The sequence below is a fragment of the Coenobita brevimanus genome, chromosome 49 (assembly GCF_032717465.1).
Source record: "Coenobita brevimanus isolate Jiangsu-jjx chromosome 49, ASM3271746v2, whole genome shotgun sequence".
Taxonomy (NCBI): domain Eukaryota; kingdom Metazoa; phylum Arthropoda; class Malacostraca; order Decapoda; family Coenobitidae; genus Coenobita; species Coenobita brevimanus.
In genome coordinates, this window is record NC_137002.1 from 10175394 (window position 1) to 10195365 (window position 19972).

Below are 19972 nucleotides of genomic sequence, written 5' to 3' on the forward strand. Positions count from 1 at the left end.
AGTGAACTAACAGTGGAATTGAGTACACTTAAGAAGAAAATGAGTGAAATGGCAAGTACAGTAGTCAATCACGAGAGTGTTATGGAAGAGTTCAAAAATGACACAGAGACAATTAGGCAAGTTAGTAGTCTTATTGACCAGAGCAGTGATATTGAGGAGAAGATAACACAAGTGAATGAAGCTGTGCAAAGCTACAAAAATGATGTAGAAACCACGTATGCTGAAATGGTGAAAGTAAAGAAAGACTTAGAAACAAGGGTGGAGGAAAAAAGCATTAAAAAGGAGGTGAAAAGAATAATCCAAAACAATCCAATGTTAGTCAGAGATTCAGTAGAGATAAACAAATCAATAGTAATCACTGGTATAGAAGAGGAAGAAGTTAAAAACAAGATCACAAGAGACAAAAAGGAGATGGCAAATGTAATGAGCTTACTGAAAGAAGTATCAGAGGAAATCTGTAGTAAAGACATAGAGGAACACAAAAGGTTAGGGAAATACGAGAAAAGCAAGACAAGACCTCTAAAGGTGACTTTCCAGAGTGTAAACACTGTGGAAGAAATACTAAAAAATGCAAAGAATCTTAAGGAAAAAGAGGAGTTCAAAAATGTATGGATAAAAAGATGCCTAACACAAGAGGAACTGGAATTACTGAAAGAGAAAAGGGAGGAAGCAAAAACAAAAAATGAGGGAAGATCAGAAGAGGAGAAGAAGAAATTTTTTTACAAAGTAATAGGATTGCAGGTACGAAAGTGGTACACAAACAGGATGGAAGAAATAGGAGGAAGGTAGTAGAACCATGTCATGACAAGTATATAAACAAGATGATAAAGTTGATGTACTCAAATGTGGATGGAATGGTATCTAAATTACTAGAGATGAATGATTATGTCAGAGAAAATGAACCACAAATAATATGCCTAACTGAAACAAAATTAATATCAAGGATATCCAATGACATACTAAACTTAGAGGAATACAATATATGGAGAAGAGACAGATATTTAAAAAAAGGAGGAGGAATTATAATATTAACTAAGAAAAATCTAAAAGTCAAGGAAATAAAACTAGATATACCATCACAAGTAGAACTGATTGCAGTAGAGATCGACACATCTGAAGGTAAAGTAATTGTAGCCAATTTGTACATGCCACCCAGATCAAACACATGGGAAAGAGACGAATATGAGGACCTGGCAGAGAGTACAATTCAGAGTGTAAGATCATTGCTACATAAAATGGAAGAGAAATCGGAAAGAATTATACTAACTGGGGACTTCAATACAAATATAAATTGGAATACTCTAGATATAAATAGCCAAGAAAGCTGTTGGGACCAAAAGCTCCTGGATCTCGTACAAGAGCTTTTCTTAACGCAACATGTGAGGGAAACTACCAGAAAAAGAGGACTTGATGTACCTTCAGTGCTAGATCTAATATTTACAAGGCAAGAAAATGATATTGACAGTTTAATGTATCACCCTCCACTCGGCAAAAGCGATCATGCAGTACTAAATTATAACTTCAGGATAGCATATGACATAGAAAACAGCAATGATAGTTACAAAAAGAGCCTAAACTATAAAAAGGGAAATTATCAATACCTAAAGAAGTATTTCTTAGAAGTTGATTGGGAAAATGAGCTTAGAGGACAAGATTTAAATGCTGTATACAAAAATTTTTGTGAATTTTATGAAATAGGAGTCCAGAAGTACATCCCACAGCACAAAGAAGCAGATAAGAAAATACAGAAATGGTTCAATACAGAATGTAAAAAATCAAAAGAAAGAAGAGATTTGTTGTGGAATAGATACAGAAGACACAATAGTGAAAGGGCATATAATAATTACAAACAGGCAAGAAACGACTATACAAGAATAAGGAGGGAAGCCCAAAAACAGTTTGAGGAGGATATAATAAATAAAAGTAGTGATCAACCAAAGCTGTTTTACAGCTATATCAGAAGCAAAACTAAAGTAAAAGATATAATACAATCCATTACGGACGAGGGAATCACTTGTACACAAGAGAAAGATATCTGTGAAGCACTAAATAAGAATTTCCAATTAGTTTTTACAGAAGAAAAAATTTTTGAGAGGGACTATGTGGAACACGCATGTCCACACATACTACCAGATATACAAATAGCAGAAAAAGTAATACAGGAGGAGTTAAGTAGATTAGACAGAGGAAAAGCAAGTGGTCCTGATGAAATTTCATGTTGGGTATTACGAGAATGTGCAAAGGAGTTAAGTAAACCATTATTTTTAATTTTCAAGAAATCCTTGAGTCAAGGTAAACTACCTGATATTTGGAAAAAGCAAATATTGTCCCCTTATTCAAGAAAGGAAATAGACAAAATCCACTCAACTACCGACCAGTATCACTGACCAGTGTTGTAAGCAAGGTATTAGAAAAACTTATAAGAAAAGCTTGGATAAATCATCTAGAAGAACACAGTATGATAACAGAAAGACAGTTTGGTTTCAGAAAAGGAAAATCATGTGTTACTAATCTGTTGAGCTACTATGACAGAGTAACAAACACAATACAGGAAAGGGAAGGATGAGTGGACAGTATCTATTTAGATTTCAAGAAAGCTTTTGACACAGTACCACACCAAAGACTTTTATGGAAACTGTACCATCAAGGAGGAATTCGAGGCAAACTGTTTTGTTGGATGCAAGACTTTCTCATAAAAAGAGAAATGAGGACAGTACTAAGAGGAAACTACTCATCATGGAAAGAAGTGACTAGTGGAGTGCCACAGGGTTCAGTGCTGGCACCAATCATGTTTTTAGTGTATATAAATGATATAAACAGTAACACTGGAAATGAGACCTATCTGAATATGTTTGCAGATGATGCAAAAATACAAAGGAGAATTACTAACATAGACTCTTGTAAAGAGCTACAAGAAGAATTAAATAAACTTCATGAATGGAGTAGTACATGGCAAATGGAATTCAATGTGGACAAGTGTCATGTAATCAAGTTTGGTAAAAGTGGAAAAAGACCTGATTGGGATTATAAGTTAGGAAATAAAACCCTATACACATCAGAAAGAGAGGAAGACCTAGGTGTGATTATCCATAACAGACTATCTCCGGCTGACCACATCAGCGAGAAGGTACGGAACATGTATACACTGCTTGCAAATATGAGAATAGCATTCACATACATAAATGAAGACATGCTAAGAAGGATAATAACATCATTCATTAGACCAACCCTGGAATATGCATCAGTAGTCTGGAGTCCTCATCTCAAAAAGCACATAGACAAGATTGAAAAAGTTCAAAGGGCCGCTACAAGATGGATACCAAGCTTAAGGGACCTAAGCTACGAAGAAAGACTAAATAAACTGAATCTACCAACACTACAGGAGAGAAGGAAAAGAGGTGACATGATAATGCTATATAAATGCATATCAGGAAAGGAGAAAATAGACATAAATGATTACTTAACATATGGAGAAGCATCAGCAAGAGGACACTGCAAAAAATTGCATAAGAAGAGAGGTGATGACGTAAGGAAATTCAGTTTCCCAAACAGAGCAATTGATCAATGGAATGCACTACCGAATGAAATAGTGTGTGCCAAAACAATTCACAAATTTAAGGATATGTACGATAATTATGGTTTAAGACACGGGACAGTACGAGCTTGACTCATTCCTGTAAAGATACAATTAGGTAAGAACAATTAGGTAAGAACACACATACGCACGCACCCACGCACGCACGCACGCACACACACACAAGCCAAAGCCTAACAAACAAGGCCTGTTGTAGACTTAGTTTACATAGTTATTAAGTAATATTTAAGCAGGCTTATTAAACAGCTTGATTCCGGCCTTCAGTAAATATTGTGTTTATACTGTATGGGTAGGGTATCATACACTCGTACACCTTAAGGTTTAACCATTACTAATTCATTTGTGAAGCATTTGTACGGTATATACAGTACAAAACACACTGACATTGACTTTAAGGAGGTACAATCTAAATTTTATCAATCATGGAGATGTTTAAACATTACAAGTACCACCAGTACAAAACTTTACACAATAAAAAACTTAATGGTACCATAAAACCTGTACATTTAACCAATTTTTCAGCTTTCGACTATAAAGGTGGTGTTGTATGTATGAGCTACTCCAAAGCTAGGGAAAGGGTAGAGTGGAAATTAAACTATACTAGCCTATTTGGTTAAAAAAGAAAAAAGAACAATCGTGTTAACCTTGAAACTTAACCTAGCCCAGGCTGACCATTTTCATTATTTTAAGTCAGGTTAGTTATGTATTCTAAGTACCCTGTTCCTCCAATCCACCTTAATTCGAGCTGTACCCGCTTGATAGGGTTTATAACGTAGCAGGCTCACTGAAGAATTTATATGAGCGTAAAAACAATACAAATAAACAAAATGTAAAATACACTTTCTTCTGCCTCAAATTTGTACCCATAATTTCCTTTTCTTTTGTAAACAATTTAAAAAACACCTCACTCTCATCTTAAATGTCAGGACCAACTTGCCTAGCCCCGGGCTCCTACGCTCCTCATGGGGCAACGTAGGATTGGATGATGGATGGATGGATGGATAAAAAAAAAAAAAACACCGTAAAACTTGGTCAGTGATAAAATTTGTCCATGTGAAACTCAAAAGCTTTTCTGGCGCGTTGCTTGTATTATGGCAGCACTTACCATACTATGTTATTTATACTACATGACGAAACAAAAAAAATCTCATCAAAATAACCAGTACTTCATGCGGTAACATATCAACGAAAACTTTGCCACATATACTGGGTTTCATTACGACCAACCTTCGTAACTCTTAACTTTTGGCCGAATTAAGAGTTTGTGGGGCCCAGCTAAGGTTATTTTGCTGCTGTAAGAGTTCTGAGGCCGAAACACATCGTATAAGCTAGTACTTTAGGGGAGATGACAGCATCACAGAGAATGACGAAGACGAGAGAACAGGAATGAACTAGAGCAGGAAGTAGAAGAGCAAAGGGAAACAGAAGAGCAGAAGTGAGACTGGTAGACACAGGAAAGAGAGAAGCGGAGAGAGAAGAAGAGAAAACGATGTACGGAAGTAGCAGAGAAGAGGGAGGTAGAAGAGAAGAGGGGGATAGAAGAAATGAGGCAGACAGAGATGAAAAGAGGCAGGAAGAAGAGAAGATAAGAGGCAGGCAGAGGAAAAGAGGAAGGTAGAAGGAAGGAGAAGAGGTAGGTAGAGGAAAGAGAAGAGGGAGGTAGAAGGAATGAAAAGTGGGAGGTGGAAGAGAAAAGGCTGGCAGAGAAGAGTGAGGTAGAAGAGAAAAGAAGCGGGAGGTACGAGAGAGGAGAAGAGAAGAGGGATGTAAAAGAGAAGGAATGAGAAAGAGAGGTAGAAGAGAAGGGAAGAGAAGAGAAGAGAAGAGGAAGACCGGAGAGAAGAGAAGAGAAGAGGGAGGTAGAAGAGATGAGAAGAGAAGAGGGAGACCGGAGAGAAGAGAGAGGAAGATAGAAGAGAAGGAGATAGAAGAGCTGACAAGAGTAGAAGAGAAGAGAAATGGAAGGTAGAAGAAAAGAGAAGAGGAAAGTAGAAAAGAAGAGAAGAGAGAGGTAGACGAGAAAAGGGAGGTAGAAGAGAAGAGAATAGGAAGGTAGAAGAGTTGAGAAGAGGGAGGTACAAGAGAAGAAAAGGGGAAGGTAGAAGAGAAGAGGAAGGTAGAAGAGAAAAAGGAGGCAGATGAGAAAAGGGAGGTAGAATAGAAGAGAAGAAGGAGGTAGAAGAGAAAAAGGAGGCAGAAGAGAAAAGGAAGGTAGAATAGAAGAGAAGAGGGAGGTAGAAGAGAAAAAGGAGGAAGAAGAGAAAAGGAAGGTAGAATAGACGAGAAGAGGGAGGTAGAAGAGAAGAGAAGTAGGATGCAGAAGAGAAGAGAAGAGGGAAGTAAGAGAAGAGAAGAGATGTGGGAGGGTTAGCCAGGAGCAAAAGTCTGCCATCAATCTCATATTAACATTGTATCTTGCCTTCCATATTCTTAATTCTTCCTGGAACGATAGAGTGTATCCTTCCTTCTGGTACGCTTTTGTTGTGTCCTCTGTATTGCTGTTTGTGCTCCATATTGCTGTTGATGCTCTGTATTGCTGTTTGTGCTCTATATTGCTGTTGTGTCCTCTGTATTGCTGTTTGTGCTCTATATTGCTGTTTGTGCTCTGTATTGCTGTTTGTGCTCTATATTGCTGTTTGTGCTCTATATTGCTGTTTGTGCTCTATATTGCTGTTTGTGCTCTATATTGCTGTTTGTGCTCTATATTGCTGTTTGTGCTCTGTATTGCTGTTTGTGCTTCATATTGCTGTTTATGCTCTGTATTGGTCTTTGTGCTCTATACTGCTGTTTGTGCTCTATAATGCTGTTTGTGCCCTATAATGCTGTTTGTGCTCTATATTGCTGTTTGTGCTCTATATTGCTGTTTGTGCTCTATATTGCTGTTTGTGCTCTATATTGCTGTTTGTGCTTTGTATTGCTGTTTGTGCTCTATATTGCTGTTTGTGCTCTGTATTGCTGTTTGTGCTCTATATTGCTGTTTGTCCTCTATATTGATGTTTGTGCTCTGTATTGCTGTTTGTGCTCTATATTGATGTTTGTGCTCTGTATTGCTGTTTGTGCTCTATATTTTATGTTTGTGCTCTATACTCTATATTACTGTTTGTGCTCTATATTCCTGTTTGTCCTCTGTATTGCTGTTTGTACTCAGTATTGCTGTTTGAGCTCTGTATTGTTGTTTGTGATCTATATTGCTCTTTTGTGCTCTGTATTGCTGTTTGTGCTCTATATTGCTGTTTGTGCTCTATATTGCTGTTTGTGCTCTATATTGCTGTTTGTGCTCTGTATTGCTGTTTGTGCTCTATATTGCTGTTTGTGCTCTATATTGCTGTCTGTGCTCTATATTGCTGTTTGTGCTCTGTATTGCTATTTGTGCTTTATAATGATTTTTGTGCTGTATATTGCTGTTTGTGTTCTATATTGCTGTTTGTGCTTTATATTGCTGTTTGTGCTCTGTATTGCTGTTTGTGCTCTGTATTGCTGTTTGTGCTCTGTATTGCTGTTTGTGCTCTATACTGCTGTTTGTGCTCTATATTGCTGTTTGTGCTCTATAATGCTGTTTATGCTTTATATTATTGTTTGTGCTCTATGCTCTATATTGCTCTTTTGTGCTCTATATTTTTGTTTGTGCTCTATAATGCTGTTTGTGTCCTATAATGCTGTTTGAGCTTTATATTGCTGTTTGTGCTCTATATTGCTGTTTGTGCTCTATATTGCTTTTTGTGCTCTATAATTCTGTGTGTGTTCTATACTGCTGTTTGTGCTCTATATTGCTGTCTGTGCTCTATGTTGCTGTTTGTGCTCTATGTTCCTGTTTGTGCTCTATGTTGCTGTTTGTGCTTTATTCTGCTGTTTGTGCTCTATATTGCTTTTTGTGCTCTATTATGCTGTTTGTGTTCTATACTGCTGTTTGTGCTCTATATTCCTTTTGTGCTCTATATTGCTGTTTGTTCTCTATAATGCTGTTAGTGCTTTATATTGCTGTTTGTGGTCTATTCTGCTGTTTGTGCTGTATATTGCTGTTTGTGCTGTATATTGCTGTTTGTGCTATATATTGCTGTTTGTGCTCTATAATCCTGTTAGTGCTTTATATTGCTGTTTGTGCTCTATTCTGCTGTTTGTGCTGTATATTGCTGTTTGTGCTCTATAATGCTATTTGTGTTCTATACCACTGTTTGTGCTCTATAATGCTATTTGTGCTCTATAATGCTGTTTGTGCTCAATACTGCTCTTTGTGCTCTATAATGCTGTTTGTGCTTTATATTGCTGTTTGTGCTCTATACTGCTGTATGTGAGCTATATTGCTGTTTGTGTTCTGTATTGCTGTTAGTGCTCCGTACTGTATATTGCTTTTTGTGCTTTTTTTATGCGAGGAAGAAGGAACCAAAGGCCACGAGCCCGCAATAACTGTTCTGTCCAAGAGGAAAACAAAGTACAGAAGAGAGCCACATTCAAGATTCGTTCATTTCGAGATGCCTGGACACACTGCGTCTGAAAGACTGGAGATCATAGGACGCAGGAAATACAGACAGAGGGAGATAGTTCCACAGTTGACCTGTTGCATGAATGAAGGACTGGGAGTAACGGTTAACTGTTGGATTAGAGAGTTGGACAGAAATGGGATGATAGCTTGCTGCTTGATGGGTGCTACACGCCCATCGTAGAGGAATGCAAGCAGACAGTTCAGAGGAGAAGTGACCATGGAAATAGCGATAGAAAAGAGATTAAGATGCAACAATGTGGCCAAGAGACAGATGTTGAAGGGTGTCAGTAAGAGGAGTAGAGTTAATGAGACGAAAAGCCTTTGACTCCTCCATATTGAGAAGAGCTGTATCCAGGGAACCTCCCCACACATGAGAGTTGTACTCCACGTAGGGGCGGATAAAACCCGTGTATAGTCAACAATTGTGCATGGGTAAAGAAGGAATGGAGTCGGCTTAGCACACCTACTCTCGTGGAAGCAGGTTTTACAAGAGATGTAATATCATGTTTCCAAGGTAAGTCCCGAGTAAATGAAACCCCAAGCATGTTTAAGGATGATGGAGGATTAAGCTGAATATTATTAAACATTAGTGAGTACATTTGAGGAAGATTTTGTTGGGTTGATAGGAGTAAGAACTGAGTCTTTGATGCATTAAAAACAACATGATTATTTTTTCCCCAGTCAGAGATACGAGCCAAGTCAGACATTAGGTGTGCCATAGCCTCATCCCTTGTTTGTTGAAGTAACTGCTGAGATGGGCTTTGCGGGAGCCGAATGGAAAGGTGAAGGGTGGATTCATCAGCATATGAGTGGATAGAGTTAGATGTACAGCTTAGATGGTCATTGATGAATAAAAGAGAGTTGGTGATAGGACAGAGCCCTGAGGAACACCACTGTTGATAGATTTAGGAGAAGAACGATGGCCGTCTAAAACAGCAGCTATAGAACGACCAGAAAGGAAGCTATAAATGAAGGCATAGATAGACAGATAAAAACCGTAAGAAGGTAGTTTGGAAATTAAAGATTTATGCTAGACTCGATCGAAAGCCTTTGAGATGTCAAGTGCAATGGCAAAGCTTTCACCAAAGTCCCGAAAGAAGGATCACCGGGAGTCTGAAAGGTAGATGAGAAAATCGCTAGTGAAGCGTCCCTGACAGAACCCATACTGACGATCAGAAAGAAGATTGTGATAGGAAAGATGCTTTAAAATTTTTCCATTACGAATTGACTCGAAAACTTTTGAGATACAAGATGCTAAAGCAATTGGACGATTGTTAGAGGGTTGGCAATGGTCTCCCTTCTTAGGGACTGGCTGAATGAGAGCAAACTTTCAGGAAGAAGGAAAGGTACAAGTTGACAGACAAAGACGGAAGAGTTTAGGTAGGCAGGGTGTAAGCACAGAAGCACAGTTCTAGAGAACAACAGGAGGAACTCCATCAGGCCCATTTGCCTTGTTAGTATTATGGCCTGTGATGGCAAAATATACATCAGCTGATGAAATTTTAATGTCAGCCATGAGGAAGTCAGAGGGAGGAAGTAATGAAGGAACAGCACCGGAGTCGTCTAAGGTGGAATTGGAGGAGAAAGTCTGAAGGAAGAGATCTGCTTTATCAGTAGAAGAAATAGCTACAAAAACATAAGAGTAGAAAAGAGGAGGGAAGGACGATGAGGTAAAGTTGTTAGAAAGGTTTTTGGCAAGGTGCCAGAAAGGGCAGGAAGAATTCGGTTTGGAGAGTTGAGAGCATTTTGTATGGACGAAATTATTTTTAGCAGTGCGAAGATCAAACTTAGCATGATTCCGAGCAGAAACGTATAAAAGATGTGATTCAGGAGTGGATTGGTTCCAGTGCCTTTTATTGGCCTTCTTCTTGTTGGGACAGCATTAGAACAAGCGTGATTAAACCAAGGCTTTCTTGCATTAGTCAAAGGATATGAGAAAGGAATGTATGCTTCCATGCTCAAGAGAATAACTTCCGTAATGCGCAAGGCACACCCAGGTGGCTCCCGGCCACGGAAGCAATAATCATTCCACGGAAAATCAAAGAAGTATTGCCTGAGGGCCTCCTAATCCGCAGCTCCAAAATGCCACAGATGACGTTTCTTTGGAGGGTCCACAGGCTGTACCAGAGCGATGGGACAGGTTAAGGTGATAAGGTTGTGATCGGAGGAGCCCAACAGAGAGAAAATATTAACAGTGTAAGCAGAAGGATTAGTTGTAAGGAAGAGGTCAAGTATGTTGGAGTTCTCTCCAAGGTGGTCAGGGATACGGGTAGGGTGCTGTACAAGCTGCTCTAGGTCATGAAGGATAGAAAAGGTGTAGGCTTGTTCACCAGGTGGATCAGGAAATGGAGAGGAGAGCCAAAAGTGGTGGTGAACATTGAAATCTCCTAGAATGGAGATTTCAGAGAAAGAAGAAATGGATAGAATGTGTTCCATCGTAAAAGTAAGATAGTTGAAGAATTTTTGATAGTCAGTAGAATTACGGGAAAAGTAAACAGCACTAGATATATTTAGTCAGAGAATGACAGGAAAGCCGAAGCCAGAGTGCAGAGAATTCAGAAGAATCGAGTTCAGGAACATGAGAGCAAGATAAGTCGTTGTATATACCGTATATACACAACAGCCACCTTTGGCTTTGAAATGAGTATAGAGAAAGTAGGAGGATACAGAAAAGGGTTTGCTGTCGCTTGTCTCAGACAGCTGAGTCTCAGTTAGGAAAAGAAGGTGAGGTTTAGAGGAGGTGAGGTGGTGCTCAACAGAACGAAAGTTGGAGGAAAGGCCACGAATGTTGCAGAAATGAAGAAGTGAGTCAGACAGTGGTTCCAAGCAGCTCGAGTCGTCACCAGGAGACGGGCGGAAGGTGGGGGCATTTATGGTCCCTCCCTCCTCTGAGGACTCCGAGGCTAGGTATTTCAAGGCCATGATTTCTTTTTGAATTTTGGAAAAGGAAGTGTAGTGTGTACTGTGCATGTAGTTTGGTGTTGATAGTTAGATAAACTTGTATTGGAGAGCATGCTGGCCTACTCTCTGTTACTGAGACACTGAAAAAGATCAGCAAAGGGGGATGGTCAGGAACTAGTCCCGAGGGCTGATGAAACGGGAGCTCCAGCTCTCCCTGTCATCAGCTTTCCATCCACCGTGGGAGTACTGCTCTGCTCGACTGGTGCTACAGTCTACTTCTCATGCTGTTTGTGCGCTATAATGCTGTTTTTGCTCTACATTTCTGTTTGTGCTCTGTATTACTGTTTGTGCTCTATATTGCTGTTTGTGCTGTATTTCTGTTTGTGCTCTATATTGCTGTTTGTGCTCTGTATTACTGTTTGTGCTCTATATTGCTGTTTGTGCTCTGTATTACTGTTTGTGCTCTATATTGCTGTTGGTGCTTTATACGCTATATTGCTGTTTGTGCTCTATATTGCTGTTGGTGCTTTATACGCTATATTGCTGTTTGTGCTCTATATTGCTGTTTGTGCTCTATATTGCTGTTTGTGCTCTATACTCTATGTTGCTGTTTGTACTCTATACCGGTACTCTATATTGCTGTTTGTGCTCTATATTGCTGTTTGTGCTCTTAATATCTGTTTGTGCTCTATACTCTATATTGTTGTTTGTGGTCAATATTGCTGTTTGTGCTCTATATTACTGTTTGTGCTTTATACTGTATAGTATTGTTTGTGATCTATACTCTATATTGCTGTTTGTGCTCTGTATTACTGTTTGTGCTCTGTATTGCTGTTGGTGCTCTATACTCTATATTCCTGTTTCTGCTCTTTATTGCTGTTTGTGCTCTATACTCTATATTGCTGTTTGTGTTCTGTACTCTATATTGCTGTTTGTGCTCTATATTGCTGTTTGTGCTCTATATTGCTGTTTGTGCTCTATATTACTGTTTGTGCTCTATACTCTATATTGCTGTTTGTGTTCAATATTACTGCTTGTGCTCTATATTACTGTTTGTGCTTTATACTCTATAGTATTGTTTGTGATCTATACTCTATATTGCTGTTTCTGCTCTATACTCTACAGTATATTGCTGCTTGTGCTCTATACTCTATATTATTGTTTATGCTCTATACTCTATATTGCTGCTTGTGCTCTATACTCTATATTATTGTTTATGCCTCTATACTCTATATTGCTGTTTGTGCTCTATATTGCTGTTTGTGCTCTATATTGCTGTTTGTGCTCTATATTCCTGTTTGTGCTCTATATTGCTGTTTGTGCTGTATTTATGTTTGTGCTCTATATTGCTGTTTGTGCTCTATATTGCTGTTTGTGCTCTATATTGCTGTCACATAAAAATAGCCGGAGAACTGCCAGGGAAATCGTGCTCATGGTTGTACAAGAGAAGAGAGACGTAACAGAGAATAGATTAGAAGAGAAAGAAAAGTAGAACAGATGAGAAGTGAAGATAAATATAGAAAAGAAGTGATCAGGGGTAGAGGAGTAGAAAAGACAGGGAAGAGTTAGCTTGAGGGAAGAGTGGAGAGGGCTAAATGAGAGGAGAGGAGAAGAGGTGGCTAACAGAAAAGAGAGGAGAAGCGTCTTAAAGAAAAAATTTTGCCAAAAGAGAAGTGAAAAGGTGGCTGGAAGAGAAAAGCCAAGAAGAAAGGAGGGATTTAGGAGAGAAGAGAAGAAATGAGAGGGTTAGAAGAGGGGAGAAGAGAGGGTTAGAAGAAAAGAGAAGAGAGGGTTGAAAGAGGAGAGAAGAGAGGGTTAGAAGAGTAGAGAAGAGAGGGATAGAAGAGGAGAGAAGAGAGGGTTAGAAGAGAAGAGAAGAGAGCGTTAGAAGAGAGGAGAAGAGAGGGTTGAACGAGGAGAGAAGAGAGGATTAGAAGAGGGAAGAAGAAAGGGTTAGAAAGGAGGAGAAGAGATATGGGGAACTTGGAAAAATGGGAAGAATGAGAAGAAAAGAGGTGGCTTAATGAGGACAGAAGAGAAGTAAAGAGATCAGGGAGCTAGAGGAGAAGAGAAGATGGAGCAAGAAAAGGAAAAACAAGAGGTAGCAGGAAGAGAGAAAAGGTGGCAAGAAGAAGACAAGAAATGGCTAGAAGAGAAGAAATGAGGTGACTACAGACGAGAAGGGAAGAAATAACTACAAGAAGATAGAACTGATGAGAAGGGAAGGAAAGAAGTGGCCAGAAAAAAGGAGAAGAGAAGACTAGGTGACAATGGAAAGGAAGGGAAGTAAAGAGAAGGGAAGAGTTGCTTACATGTGAAGCAAATACATGGATAAAAGAGAAGAGAAAAGAGGAGAGGAGAAGAAATGGTCATAATCAAAGAGGTGTGGCCAGAACTGACGTTGCTAGAAGACAAGAGGCGGCCGGGAAGAGAAGAAAGCAGGTGACAGAAGAGTGGAGAAGTGAAGAAAGAACAGAGAAGCGAAAATGAGATGAAGTGGAAGAGGAAGGGATGAGATGGGAGGGGAGGAGATGGAAGGAGGGCTAACAGGTGAAAGGAACGTATACGAAATGAGAGGAGAAGAATAAAGTACACGAGAGGAGGAGAAGAGGAAGAGACTGCACTACCCATCACAATGCCTAGGACGAAGTTTGCTCACTAAGTGGATGCTCATAAATTTTATAAGCACCCTGTTTTCCTAGGTATCAATGCAGTAGTCATGCACTGTTTCTCACACCATACTATACTGTAAATGCAATATAACATAGATTATTTAATAGGCTAGGGTAATTTCGACAGGATCCCATTGCTACCTAGCACGTTCCCGGGTGGTGGATACGGGAAGGCCTTGCAGACATAAGAGGTACCGCAATAGATGGCGCGGACCATGGAATCCCTTATAGATATATAGGACTCCACAGAACGTACTGAATAAGGTGGCACAAAAATTACATCTCACCAGAAACTATGTGGCAGGGATGTGAGATTATTTGCCACAATCCCCCTAACCAAACATGAATTATACTGTTAATGATTTCACGGGCGTTCCTGTTGGATCATCATCTACTAAAGGTCAAACCTCCTGTGCTTACGGGAAGTGTTCCACCGAAAGTGAGTTGGCACTGTCTCTGCAAATCAGAGACCAGTACATTAAACAAACTGAATTCCAGGAAGAACTACATTTACAGTGCAGGAAGCCTCGAAGAAGATTACAAACTTGATACCTTAATGAATGAATTGGAAAACATTACTTGGGATATTGTAGGTCTGAGTGAGATCCACAGAAAAGAAGAAAAACTAATAGAGTTCCAAGACAAGAACCACCTATTTTACTACAGAGGAAGGCAAAATGAAAGTCAGTGGTGCAGGATTTTTACTTAACAGAAACCTTGCAGAGAACATTGTTAAATTCTGCAGTGTATCTGACAAAGTCGCATGGACTGTAATTAGACTAGGCAAAAGATACACCCTGAAAGTAATACATGTATGTGCACCGATTTTTCAAAGCTCAGATGAAGAAGCAGAAACATTATGATGACATCTCCCAGATTATGGAAAAAGAAAAGACAAAATATACTATACCCATGGGAGACTGCAATGCAAAAGCTGGCAAATCGAAAAATGGAGAAGCATGTAGCTATGGGAAAATTCGGAGTTGCAGAAAGGAATGACAAAGGTGAAGAGGATGGCAAATTTTGCTGAAATGTATAACATCAGAAAAATGAGCACATTCTTTCACAAAAGAACAGGGAGAAAATGGAACTGGAGGAGTCCAAATGGAGAAACAAAGAATGAAATCGACATCACTATAGCAGATAAGAATAACACGATCACAAATGTCACAGTTATCATCACATTCAGTATAGGAAGTGACCATAGAACGGTGGGTTGCACAGCCAGATTCAGTTTCAGAAGTGAAAGAAAGAAAATGATTGAAAATAAAAAGACATGTCCAATAAAAGGAAGGAAAGACAATGCAGCCTTTTAATGAACAGATTTCAGGCTCTAAAAATTATGTGGAGTGTGATATTAATGAGATGAATAACAGACTAATAAAAGTACTAAGAGAAATAGCGTAAGCAGTAGGGAAAGCTAATACAATCAAAGCTAAAGGTATTAAAAAATGACCCTTAAGATCATGAAAAGGAGAAAGGAGATGAAAGTAAAAACAAAGAAAGATGAAATGGAAAGAAAAGTTTAAAGTAAGGTTATCAGCAAGAGAGAGACAGATGAAAAAGGAAAGAGGATCGTGGTCAGATTAATGAAACCATCAAAAAAAGGAAAAAGGCTGAAACAGGTCCGACGTAATATGGCACTAGGAAAGAAACAAATTATATTACTAAAACACAAACACAGTAGAGTTATTGAATGCAAAGATAAGATGGTGAGGAAAATTAAAGAATTTTAAAAGAGCTGTATGCATGAAAGACAATAATTGCACCAATAGCTAGCTATTCTCCTGACACAAGTGAAATATCTGAGGGAACACCAGACGACGTAAAAACTTCTCTTGTTTTAAAAGAGGGAAGGCCCCAGGAGATGAAGGAATAGTAGCAGATTTACCGTCAGATGCAGGAATAGAAGTGCAAAACAGGCTCACTCAATAACTTACTCAGTGTATAAAGAAGAAGAAAATTCCCCAAAACATGGTGTAATGCAATAGTTTTCATTGCTTTACAAAAAAAAAAAAGAAAAAGAAAAAAGCCGACACAATAGATCTTAGTAACAATCGACCCATTATCTTATTACCAGTTATTTGCAAAATCTTCACTAAAGTCCTTCCGAACAGAATAAAAATTTGGAAGAAACCCAACCTCTTGAACAAGAAGGATTCCGAAGTGGGTATTCGACCACTGATCATCTACACACAATGAATCGGCTACTTGAGAAAATTACAGAAAATAATGAACCACTGTGCTTGGGTTTTGTTGATTACGAAAAGGCTTTAGACTCAGTGGAGCACATAGCAATTAGAAATTCACTGTGGGAACAAAGAGTAAATGAGAACATTGTAAAATTGCTCGAAAACATGCATACAAAGGGAACTTCTGCAGTTAAATTACATAAAGACTCTGAAAAAAAAAAAAAAAAAAAAAAAAGATTGAGAGGGGCATGTAACAGGAAGGTACAGTTTCACCAAAGTTATTTATAACATGCCTGGAAAGTATTTTCAGAAAGCTAAACTGGAAGAACAAAGGAGTAAACATACGTGGAGAACCCCTATGTCATTTAAAATTTGCAGATGACATTGCCCTAAAATGGGGTGGGAAACTAAACAGGAGAGGTGAAGTTGGTGGAACGGAGGGTATGGCATAGTGTGAAGTGTGTGTTGGTGCTATAGTGTTGTTAGGGTGAGGTGCTTGGGTGCGATGTTGGTGTAAAGGTGGTCGACCGGGGTTCACCAAATATAATGATGGATGTGTGGGAAGGGGTGATGTTTGTAGTGTGGTGTTTGTAAGTGTTGGTGGGGTGGGATGCATGAGGTCTGGTGTTGATGGTGCAGCGTTGTGATGTGATGTTGGTGATGTGGTGTTTATGTTGTGGTTTTGGTGGGGTGGGGTGCATGAGGTGTGATGTTGGCAATGTGATGTTGCTGAAATGGAGTGTATGATGAATGGTGTTTGAAGTGTGGTGTTGGTGGTGTGGTCATGGTGTAGTGTTGATGCTGTGGTATTGGTGTAGTGTTGGTGGTGTACTGTAGTGTTGGTGTTGTGGTGGTGCTGTTGGTGTAGTAGTGGTGGTGTAGTAGTGGTGGTGTAGTAGTGGTGGCGTGGGGTGCATGAGGTGCGTTGGTGGTGTGGTGCTGGTGTAGTGTTGGTGGTATAGTGCTGATGTATTGTTGGTGGTGTTGTGTTGGTGGTGTGGTGTTGGTGTAGTGTTGGTGGTGTGGTGTTGGCGTAGTGGTGGTGGCGTGGGGTGCATGAGGTGTGTTGGTGGTGTGGTGCTGGTGTAGTGTTGGTGGTGTAGTGCTGATGTATTGTTGGTGGTGTGGTGTTGGTGTAGTGGTGTGGTGTTGGTGTACTGGTGTTGGTGTAGGGTGCATGAGGTGCGTATTAGTGGTGTGGTGCTGGTGTAGTGTTGGTGGTGTGGTGCTCGTGTAGTGTTGGTGGTGTAGTGTTGGTGGTGTGGTGTTGGTGTTGTGGTGTTGGTTGTATTGTTGGTGTAGTGTTGGTGGTGTGGTGCTGGTGTAGCGTCGTTGGTGTGGTGCTGGTGTAGAGTCGGTGGTGTAGTGCTGGTGTAGTGTTGGTGGTGTAGTGCTGATGTATTGTTGGTGGTGTAGTGCTGGTGCAGTGTTGGTGGTGTAATGTTGGTGGTGTGGTGCTGGTGTATTGTTGGTGGAGTGGTGTTGGTGTTGTGGTGCTGGTGAAGTGTTGATGGTGTGTGTTGGTGGTGTTGTGTTCGTGTAGTGTTGATGGTGTGGTGTTGGTGTTGTGGTGCTCGTCTAGTGTTGATGGTGTGGTGTTGGTGTTGTGGTGCTGGTGTTGTGGTGCTGGTGTAGTGATGATGGTGTAGTGTTGGTAGTGTGGTGGTGGTGTAATGTTGATGGTGTGGTGCTGGTTTAGTGTTGGTGGAGTATATGTTGGTGCCGTGGTATTGGTATAGGGTGTATGAGGTGTGTGTTGGTGGTGTGGTGCTGGTGTATTGTTGGTGGTGTGGTGTTGGTGGTGTGGTGTTGGAATAGGGTGTATGAGGTGTGTGTTGATGGTGTGGTACTGGTTTAGTGTTGATGATGTGGTGCTGATGTAGTGTTGGTGGTGTGGTACTGGTGTAGTGTTGGTGGTGTAGTGTTGGTGTTGTGGTGTTGGTGGTGAGTATATTAGGTGGGTGTTGGTGGTGCACAGTTGAGTAGGCGTCGGTGTCAGCACAGATGGCATGGAACTCGCCCTTATACTGCCGCAACAGACAATGTCACTGGCGCAGCCACGGTATTTTTAGTGGCGTCAGCAAACGGGGCCATGTCGACAGGTCACCAGAATTACGCATTCTTCTTGCTGTGGCTTTCAGCAAAAGCGGGTAATGGCATATAGAATATTCTGTTATTATCGTTTTTTTCACTCACTGCTCAAAATACATAATTCTCCATTACATTTGTTATCAGATGAACTTGTTCTTTAGAGTGCAGTACATGATTACCATAATATGCCAATAATGTAACAGCACTGTGTTGAAAATATCAAATATGCAAAAAAATAAAGTGTTTCTCAACGCAGTTTGGGCCCTATATTACGTGAATTTTGGTGATGATAATAAACCGCAAACAAGAATAATGTTAACCTTCGGCCTAATCTGTAGCTCTTCGTCCAGCACTGACTGCATAAGGAAAAGGAAGTAATTCCAGGAGGTGGCACTCATGCTACCACGGTGATGGTCTTTATATATATATATATATATATATATATATATATATATATATATATATATATATATATATATATATATATATATATATTCTTTCACAAAAGAACAGGGAGAAAGTGGACCTGGAGAAGCCCAAATGGAGAAAAAAAGAATGAAATCGACTTCATTATAGCAAATAAGAATAACACAATCACAAATGTCATTGTTGTCAAGGTAAATATTGGAAGTGACCATAGAATGGGGGGTTGCACAGGAAGATTCAATTTCAAAAGTGAAAGAAAGAAGATGATTAAAGACAAAAAGATATGCCCAGTAAAAGTCAGCGAAAACAAAGCAGCTTTTCAGTTGGAAATAAGGAACAGATTCCAGGCTTTCAGTAATGCTGAATGTGATACTGATGAGCTGAATGACAAACTAACAAAAGTGCTAAAAGAATCAGGGGAGGTAGTAGGAAAACCTAATACAACCAAAGCCGGGAAGTATTCAGAAAGACACTTGAGCTTATGAAAAAAAGAAAGGTAATGAAAGTAAAAACAAAGAAAGATGAAATAGAACGAGCGGAATTAAACAAGCTTATCAACAAAAGACAAAGAGAAGAAAAAAGAAAGAAAAACATGGATCAAATCAAAGAAACCATCAAAAAAGGAAAAAGTCTGAAACAGGTCCGAAATAAAATGGCACTTGGAAAGCAACAAATTACATCACTAAAAGACAAAAACGGTGAAGCCATTAAATGCAGAGATATGATGCTGAAGAGAGTTGAAGAATTTTACAAAGAACTGTATGCATCAAAGACAGTAGTACCAATAGCTAACTTTTCTGTTGACACAAGTAAAATACTTGAGGTAACACCAGACGAAGTAAATATTTCTCTTAAAAATATGAAAAGAGGGAAGGCTCCGGGAGAAGATGGAATAGTAGCAGATTTACTGTTGGATGCAGGAGCAGAAGTACAAAATAGGCTTGCTCAATTATTTACCCAATGTATAAAACAGAAGAAAATTCCCAAAACATGGTGTAATGGAATTGTTATTCTACTTTATAAAAAAGGCGACTCAAAAGACCTTAGTAACTATCGACCCATTAGTTTGCTATCAGTCATTTGCAAACTTTTCACTAAAGTCCTTACAAACAGAATAGCTACAAATCTGGAGGAAAACCAACCTTGTGAACAGGCAGGATTCCGAAGCGGGTACTCGACTACTGATCATCTGCACACAATGAATCAGCTAATTGAGAAAACTACAGAATATAATAAACCACTGTGCTTAGGTTTTGTTGATTACGAAAAGGCTTTCGACTCAGTGGAGCACATAGCAATTATAAATTCATTGCGAAAACAAGGAGTGAATGAGAACATTGTAAAACTGCTCGAAAACATATATAAAGAGGGAACTGCTACAGTTAAATTACATAAGGACTCAGAGAAAATTAAGACTGAGAAGGGCGTGCGTCAGGGAGATACAATTTCACCAAAGTTATTTACAGCATGCCTAGAAAGTATTTTCAGAAAGCTAGACTGGGAAAACAAAGGAGTAAACATAGATGGAGGAAAGCTAAACCATTTAAAATTTGCAGATGACATTGTCCTAATCTCAGAAAATGCAGAGACATTGCAAGAAATGTTAAATGACTTG